The sequence below is a fragment of the Strigops habroptila genome, chromosome 1, assembly GCF_004027225.2.
Source record: "Strigops habroptila isolate Jane chromosome 1, bStrHab1.2.pri, whole genome shotgun sequence".
Lineage (NCBI taxonomy): Eukaryota > Metazoa > Chordata > Aves > Psittaciformes > Psittacidae > Strigops > Strigops habroptila.
The window spans coordinates 52,171,473-52,181,118 of record NC_044277.2 but is presented as its reverse complement, the minus strand read 5'-3'; positions in this window follow the sequence as shown (position 1 = coordinate 52,181,118).

Sequence of the window (9,646 nt, the reverse complement as noted above, 5' to 3'; positions counted from 1 at the left end):
TTTGCATTCTCCCTCTTATTCATTTTAGTTACTCTTAACCTTTTGCCATACAGGAAAACATGAACCTTAATGTTTTATTAAAAGGCATACTGCTTTCAGAAAGCCATTACAGCAGCATAACCTGTTTCTCTCCACATGGCAGAGCTGGGACAAATTAGTCTTTCTCTGGAACCACTGACTTGAAAAGGTTTTTTAAAAACTGAAACATACATAAAAGCCCCATATTAATTTGATGGGAATTTCGTTTCTAGATAGTGGCTGATTAGAACTGGCTGATACAGTTAATCAGCCGTCATGCCTGTTGATCAAGCTGATAACTGATGTACTCCAGGGGCTGCTTTCTGACCTCTCCAAAGATGGGCAGGCACCTGGAGGCAAATGTCCAATTTTCATTTGGACCCCTACATTAGACAAAACCCTCTTCTAAGCCTTTTGTCTCTCAAACAATGATGTTTACTTAGAGTTGTGCAATGCACAGGAAAAGTTGATTTTATTGGAGAAAACCAGAAATTCTCATTTTCTCACCAACCTAATTGCATGCTGTGTCTATTTACTGGGAAAGAGAAGTTGCACTGGCCAGGACAGCTCTCTTCCATCCTTTGGGTTCCATTATCAATAACGACATTTTCCATTTCAGCAGACACCTAAACTTTCTTTATGTGCTGCTAGCACAGCCTGCCACAATTTAAATCTATCCTATCCAAATACACTTTACCCATCAGTATCTTATGACCCAGGAAGACATAAAACTCAATTTACCCATTAACCTTAGCTTCCTGAAACTGCAATTACTGCCCTGTGGACAATCAGTAATTGAATCAAATGAGGGTAGCATGCAAATGCCAGCCAGTGCCTAACTACTGCTAGAAAGATAATCCCACATGCTTACAAAAATTTTATGTGGTGCACAGACAGCAGGTAGCAAAGCAGAGTATTAGAAAGGAAAATGCATAAAGTAGCATGTGCAGGGATTAAGGAGATGCAAAAGATCAGACTCACAGGAACCCACCCAGTGGGAATAAACAGAATATTATATTATCTTAGGTTTACGGTTACATTTAATAGCATACAGTTATTACTTTTGCATTGAAAAGCGTTCTCTGAGTGGATGGTTTCACCACAGAATCAGATCTTGTTTTTCTCCCTGACTTGTGTATTTCAAGATGTTCACTGGCATTTTATACAGCCTAGTGTGCCTTGCCCCAGCTGCCACGAAAGAGATCAAGACATCACAAATAAGGACTGGAGTTAGCAGAATGAGATTCAGTTTGAAGTGCACTTGTCTTTCAACATTGTTACTTTCCATTTTTTATCTCCCATTGATCCATGACTGTATGCTTTTCCAGGTTTGCAGACAGAGCTTTTGCATTTATCAGCTTGATCTAAGTGTAGGTGACCCTGGTCTCTTACAGCTACATTTCATACTTCATGGCCCTTGCAGAGATATCTCACTGGTTGCTTGAGTGCATTCATTATTCAACCTCATATTCCTCTCACATTTAACTTGTTTTGTTTAGTTTCCTGGTTCCACTCCTAATTTCCTACTTTCTTCCTTCACTACTGGAAGATGTTCCAGTAAGCAAAAAATGCCAGTTAAGAGCTTTAATCACCATGGTTCTGATCTCATACAAGGCATGCCTATGTTAGTATTTTAATTCAGATCAAGATCACCCCTTTTTACTGCACTCTCATTCACATTGCAGAATTGTGTCACAGAAAATGAGGAGTCTAAACCAGAGGATGTTCTTCAAGAGCACAAAGTAACAAATTCTGACTGCTCTGGGCATCAGTACCTAAGGCCAGACCAGAGTAAGCCCAAAGCAATCCCCACCCTAGCAATGTCTGTGCAGATCCCCAGCACCGATTCAAGATCTATTCATTTTAACACGTTACTTGTTAAGACTAACATGACATCCACAGCACACTTAATCATACACAACTTTCTCCTGTTTTAATTTGGTGATGCCTTGCAAGCACCTGCAGAGGATCTACAGCTATCTATAGAAAACAATATGGGTTTTTGCTATTTTTTTTTTTGTTGTAAGTGATGTCTCTTTAATGTGATGTTTGACTTATTAGAGTAGTTGTCTGGTTCTCCTCTTTGGCTGAACTTTTCTAGATCTGACTGGAACCCTTGGTTGAACTTGCTTACCTGTAACAACACTTTTTCTCTAGTGATCAGACAGCTACTACCCACTCTGTGTACTTTTGCTTATTTTAATCATGTGATGTAATAATTTTTATAGATATAGTAGTGGCAGTTGGTTATTCTACACAGAAAGACATGTTTAGGACTTGAAATGTAATTACATAGGAGTAGAGGCAAGGTATGACAGCAAAGGCCTCCAAAGTGGGGACACTAGATGCAATCTAGACAAACAAAGGCCTTGCCTCCAGATAACACTAAGGATACAAGTACTCACTCATGGTCAATTAAAAATACGCACAATCTGGAGCTGGGCAAAACCAGCGTTAGGAGTAAAAGAATAAAAAGCAGTATTCAACACATGTAAAATGCACTGTGTATGGATGTAATGTACTTGCAGACCAGTGAAGAAAGAACAAGGTGTATGAGAGAGTCAGCAAACATGAAAATAGCCCCAAGTGAAATCTAGAGTGATGAGGTGGCCAACATCATATTCCTCCTGGCAAAGAAGAGAATGAAACCCAACCATCGACATCACACTCCACCCAGTGTGTGCGCTCATTTGTGCTTCTCTGCAACAATTCAAACTGATATTTTTCTAAATAGTGAGAAGTATTCATTGAATTAGATAATTGGGAATGCGAAATCTAGTAACTGGACTAACAGTAGTAACTGTTTACTGCATTTTATTTAAGTCTACTAAAACTTTGGTTATACCAACAATTCTTGGCTCTGCACACAAGGCATGTCCCCATTTTTGCCTATAACAAGATATTGAGAATAACAAGCTGATTTCAATTAAGATTTATTTTGTTGCCATTTTGAGCAATTTTTGTGTGGATGCACAGAGTTCACAAGAACCTGCAAAAGTGAGTTATTTCAGTATAGATTTGTATCCAGAAAAACACCAGTGGTGCAAGTTAAACATAACCAAGTTTAAACTTTTAAGTGTATGAACATGGAAATTTTCACTGCTTTTAAACTGCTTTCTATCTGTTCTTAAGCTGACAGAAATAGTGCAACCTTCCCCTGCTTTCCTTAGAGCAGTGACTATACACATCTAGTGCAAAACCCATTCATCTTGTCTGTCCTCCCTTACACATTCCACTGAATGGAATTCTTGAAGGGACATCAGACTGACATTGATATGGGGTAGTTGGTAGGTACTGAAATTAAAGAATAGAAGACACATAGAAAAATTATATTGGGGATCTAAGAATATTTGTGATAACTAGCCATCATGGGCTGCATGAAAAGGGAGATCCACGTGATCTAATTTCTCTGGATTTATAAAAGCCATTCAACCACATCCCTCATTGAAGGCTCTTAGAGACACTAAGATGCCATGGGATAAAAAAAAGTCCTCTAGTGGATAAACCACTGATTAAATGATAAAGAGCTATTGTGTAAACTATGCTGAAAACACATTTTTGAATGCAGTGCTGGCCTTCTTGAAAAAACACAGTAATAGAAAAAATGTACAGAGCAGGGCTGTAGTATGCTTAAAGGTATGAAATGGCTTTGATAAGAAGAACAATTGAAGATATTTGGAATTGTCAAGCCTGCAAAGGATATGACTGATGGAAACACTTGATAAAGGATCTTAAATTTATGGGAAGCATAGAAAAGGTAAAAAGGAAACAATTGTTCAACTGTTTATTCTGGTAAAAGAATGCTGGGGAATGAAATGAATTAGCAGATGATACGTTGAAAGCAAAGGGAAGAACTTTTTCCTGTAGTGTGTTGTTTGGCTGTAGAACTTACTACGACACTATACTGAAGATATCAATAAGCCACATGGATCTAAAAAAATACAATCAATCAATCAGACCAATTCTTGGAAGAAAAATCCCTTGTGCTATTAGGATTCATCAGCTCACGGACAGCAAAAGTTCACCATCAAGATTTCCTACCCAGCAGGGGAAAACCTGTATTTTCTTTAAATCCTTGTCTATTATAGGATGGCAGTGGGGAAAAAGCCTCTATTGATGTTTGCCTATAATCACGGGGGATTAAGTTAAAAAGGCCTGAGCAGCCCCTTCCACTTCTCTGTTCTTAAAAATTTAAACTGCACTGGAGCAAACAAAGCAATGCCCTAATGCAGAGGTCATCAGCGGCTACAGACGGATGTTTTGGTTTCTTCTTTCTCCCAGCGGTTATCAGAGCTCTTTGGATTTTGTTCCCCTTCTGACATGCCACTAGAAACCCCATTAGGGGCACCTGCAGTATCCTCCAAGAAGTGACTAAAGTCAGAAACTTGTAGCACAAAGTAATTAAATTCTTGATTTGGCAGGTAACACACTGTGGTTGCCCTACTGCCTTCCCTCCCACTTTTCATGTAAGCTTGGACAATTCCATAAAACCTGTGTTTATATCGCTACTGTTAATTTGCATCACTGTCCCTGAGAAAGAAAACTGCTTTCTTCAGTACCAGCCAGCTTTTAGGGACCTGTCATTTGGTGCCTGCTACTAAAGGTATCTCTAGGATTGTGCTCAATGTAACACATTGAGATACATATGGTAAACTTTACAACCCTTAAACACAACATGAGAAGGCTTTAGAGGAAGTGGTAAGGAACTCTGGGTTAGAGGAAAACATAATGATTTTAATCTAAAAAAGGATCTGAATTCCCTCATCACAACAAAAATCACAGCCAACACCGAACAGGATTCCTCCTGTTTGATTCCAGGACCAAAATTATCTTCAGGAAATAAAAACTTTAAATTATAAATAAAATAAAACCTAAATGTCTCATAACTATTTGTTAGGATCTGCAGAAAGATGGGTTCTTTTGCAAGGGCTGGCACATACCCACACTGACATTAAATTTTGTTTTAATAGCATTGACCCTGTAATCCTCTGTGATAAACAGCATCCTTGAAGAAAATTTATAGAATCTGACCTCTGAAATACTTAGAAATAAAATCAAAATTTGACCTTTACGATTCTAAGGAAAAACATCCTTCCCCAGAGACAATTTGGCCAGACTTGGAAGGAAAAATAATTTCACTCAAGACCACCTAATCAAGTAATAGTACAAAGAACGGATTTTAGTGGCTAATCTAAGAATTAGAAAAGATATTATGAGTCCTGATAGAAACACAAGTAATAAAACACACTGTTCGGTTTTTTCTTCCATTTTGATTTATTTATTAGGAAATGAAGAAGGCACATCTGGGTACCTAATGATGTTTGAATAGGTCATGGAAGGGGATCCTCAAGAAGTACAGCTAAAATAAATTGCATCTATCATGCAGACCACTGGAAGTTAGCTAAAGATATCCTTTCTGTTAGAAAAGATACTTAAGCAAGCACAGCTTTGCATACAGAAAGAGAAGTGTCTATTTTTAATCCCCCACTACTTCCTTCCTTATACCAACACAACACACTCGTGCATTTCTTTGGCTATATTTTAATTGCCCACAGCTATTCACCACTATTGTACTTTAAGTTGCTGCTTTGGAAAAAGCAGGAGTTTTGACAAAAGAGACCTTCAGCCGGTAGGAAGCAGCAAGAAACAATTGCTAATCCAACAGGCCAGGTAAAAGACTCCTTCACTGGCAGAGCTTCAGTGACCCCTAATGGACATCTTCCATCGGTGCGCCTGCCCTTGCAGGACATCCAAGACATGCCATGAAACTTCTCCTTTCAGCCTAATATGGCCTCTGGCACTTCGGCTTTTCATTATTTAGCATGAACCTAATTTATAGCTCACACTTAAGATGGCTGTACCTACTAGTCTGCCACCTTCGTATCTAGACCATTTGAAATGTTCTAAATCAGAAGGAAGAGAAAGGTGAGCAAATCCGACGTGTAATTCAGATATTCTGACAACTAGATAGGACAAAGCAAATTCAACTTTTTTAAAAAGAGCCAACTGGTTTTACATCTTGCAACAAGAAATAAAAAATATTAAGGACCAATATCTCAAATTGATCCATTTAAACTGTTTGAAAAGGAAGATTTGCAATCAGCACAATCAAGAGTCTGTATAAATGACAGTAGTAATTGGAAAGGCACAGTCCAAGTATTTCTGCCTTTTCTCCCCAAAGTGAGACATACCTGCCGTTAGTACAGTAATGAGCCATTTTCATTACAGGGAAAGGATTCTTTGCTTCAGCAAAACTACTACCACTTCCACTGAATGAAAAACTGCCAACACAAGAAGGGAGAATGAATTCATGCTGGTTGGTGCAGTTTCTTTTTGTCTTTCACAAACTGCCGAGATGAACTCATGTGAATGAACTCCCAGTACAGGACTGTGACCATGCTGGAAATGGGCTATGTTCCCTACTCCCCTTTTAGAAAATGTTTTTGTTCATGTTCTTTCTTTACTAGCTTGGTTGCTCCGTTCCCATTTTCCTATGTACCTTTCTTTCCTTCACACCTCAAAAATGTACCTCATATAAATCTTCCTATCTCAGTGAGATTTTGACACACAGAAAGGTAAAGGTGTGGAACAAAAGGATCACAGAGCTGACGCTAGCACTGCCAGCTAGCAGAACAGTCCCATTTAGACAACTGCACTAGTCTGTAAGACAACTATTGGCTTCCAAGGCTAACTGGACTAACAAGAAATCCTTGCCCAAGTTCAAAAGACCTACTGAATTCCCAATCCTGCTTAAATCTAGCATTCTAAGTAATGACCAGTTTATGATATCACCTTCACAAATAAAAATGATAAAAAGGCAAACCAATTAAGGCAAGCCCTTTGCTGCCAGAAATTCCTGATCCTTCAGTGTGATGACATAAGTAACAGATAAAATTAAATTAAATTAATCTCTGGTTGTCAGAGTCCCTTGGGAGGCAGTCCTCGAAAGGCAAAAGGGTCTAGGAAAGCTGGGCATTCTTCAAGAAGGAAATCTTAAAGGTGCAGGAGCAGGATGTCCCCATATGCCAAAACATGAACCAGCATGGAAGAAGACTGGCCTGCCTTAAGAGAGAGCTTTGGCTGAAACTCAGGAAAAAACCCCAAGAGTTTATGACCTTTGGAAGAAGAGGCAGGCAACTCAGGAGGACTACAAGGATGTCATGAGGTTATGCAGGGAGAAAATTAGGACCAAAGCCCAGCTAGAACTTAATCTGGCTACTGCCATATAAGACAATCCAAAATGTTTCTATGAATACATTAGCAATAAAAGGAGGGCTAAGGAGAATCTCCATCATTTATTGAATGTTGGGGGAACACAGTGACAAAGAATGAGGAAAAGACTGAGGTGCTTACTGCCCTTTTGCCTGAGTCTTTAACAGTAAGACCAGTTGTTCTCTGGCTACCCAGCCCCCCCCAAGCTAAAGGGAGCAGAATGAAGCTCCCATAATCCAAGAGGAAATGGTCAGTAACCTGCTACGACACTTAGACACACATAAGTCTATGGGGCCAATAGGATCCACCCAAGGGTACTGAGGGAGCTTGTGGAAGGGCTCACTGAGCCACTTTCCATCATTTCTCAGCTGTCCTGGCTAAACGGGGAGGTCCCCATTGACTGGAAGTGAGCAAATGTGACTCCCATCTACAAGAAGGGCTGGAAGAAGGATCCAGGGAACTACAGGCCTGTAAGCCTGACCTCAGTGCTGGGGAAGGTTATAGAGCAGACTGTCTTGAGTGCCATCATGCAGCACGCATAGAACAATCAGGCGATCAGGCCCAGCCAACAAGGGTTTGTGAAAGGGAGGTCCTGCTTGACTAACCTGATCTCCTTCTATGACAAGGTGACACCCTTATTGGATGAGGGAAGGGATGTGGCTGTTGTCTACCTCGCCTTTTTTAGTAGAGCCTTTGACACAGTTTCCCACAGCATTCTCCTGGAGAAACTGGCTGCTCATGGTTTGGATGGGTGTACTGTTTGCTGGATAAAACACTGGCTGCAGACAGTTTGCAGACACCACCAAGTTGGGCAGGAGTATTGATCTCCTTGAAGGTAGGAAGGCTCCACAGAGGGATCTGCGCAGGTGGGATTGATGGGTCAAGGCCAGTTGCATGACGTTCAACAAGGCCCAGTGCCAGGTCCTGCACTTGGGTCACAACAACCCCATGCAATGCTACAGGCTTGGGGAAGAGTGGCTGGACAGCTGCCCGGCAGAGAGGGACCTGGAAAGGTTGGTCAACAGCCAGTTGAACATCAGCCTGCTTGTGCCCAGGTGGCCAAGGAGGCCAATGGCACCCTGGCCCATACCAGCAGTAGTGTGGACAGCAGGGCCAGGGCAGTGATCATCCCCCTGTACTCCGCACTGGTGAGGCCACACCTCAAGTACTATGTTCAGTTCTGAGCTCCTCGCTACAAGAGAGACATTGAGGTGCTGGAGGGGGTCCAGAAAAGGGCAACAAAACTGGTGAAGGGTCTGGAGAATGTGTTATGAGGAGCAGCTGAGGAAACTGGGGTTGTTTAGTCTGGAGAAGAGAAGGCTCAGGGGATAACTTATGGCTCCCTACGACTACCTGAAAGGAGGTTGTAGCAAGGTGGGTGTTGGTGTCTTCTCCCAAGTAACAAGTGATAGGACAGGAGGAAATGGCCTCAAGTTGTGCCAGGGCAGGTTTAGATTGAATATTAGAAAAAATTTCTCCACCAAAAGGGTTGTTAAGCATTGGAACAGGCTGCCCAGGAAAGTGGTGGAGTCGCCACCCCTGAATATATTTAAAAGATGTACAGATGCGGAGCTTAGGGATATGGTTTAGTGGTGACTTGGCAGTGTTAGGTTAATGTTTGGACTCAACCATCCTAAAAGTCTTTCCCAACCTAACCAGTTCTATGACTCTATAAATGAGGGAATGTTGAAATCTCCAGCAAGGACACAAACACACAGCTCTCAATTTGCTTTAGCAAGTCCCTGTATCCTGGCTTTTAACTTCCAGTCCTTTTTTCTTTTTTTTTTCCCCTCACATTCTTCTCATCCTCCTTCATCAAAAGTACCAAATGTTGACATTAGTTGTGTATCTCTGCTCTGAAGGAGCAGAATGTTGGGTGAAAGGAAGATGTGGCTGTCACTATTGCCCTAGCACACACAGCACCAGTACGTAATTCAAGAGGTCCTGGTAAGCCAGTGGTTTTCAGCTACTTCTGTATCATGACTCACTATTACACAAGAGAGACATTTCCTGTCTCCCTGCTTTCCTTCTGCTCACCTATAAAGTGATCTGTTAACCCACTGGTTGAATGTCCATTATAGGTAGACCTAAAACTTTATGGACCCAACCAAACATTGTATGAGTCTTCTGATGGATATGAACTTCGGTTTTGGTACAAGACACAGTGCTAACTGGACACACCACTGAAATTGTGCAACTGCAGGAATTCAGTGGTTTAAATCCTAACCACACTGAAATCAGTGGCAAACCACTGTTCAATGGCCATGACCTATCTACCATTAATTCATTAAAGTCAAGAAACCACCACTACTTAGGAGCAGATGTTAATATCCTATTTCTGACACTCCTGTGATTTCTGCTTGCCATGCTTGCTTATCAAAAGATGCTCCTGTGTATTTTTGTCAGCATGAAGAAA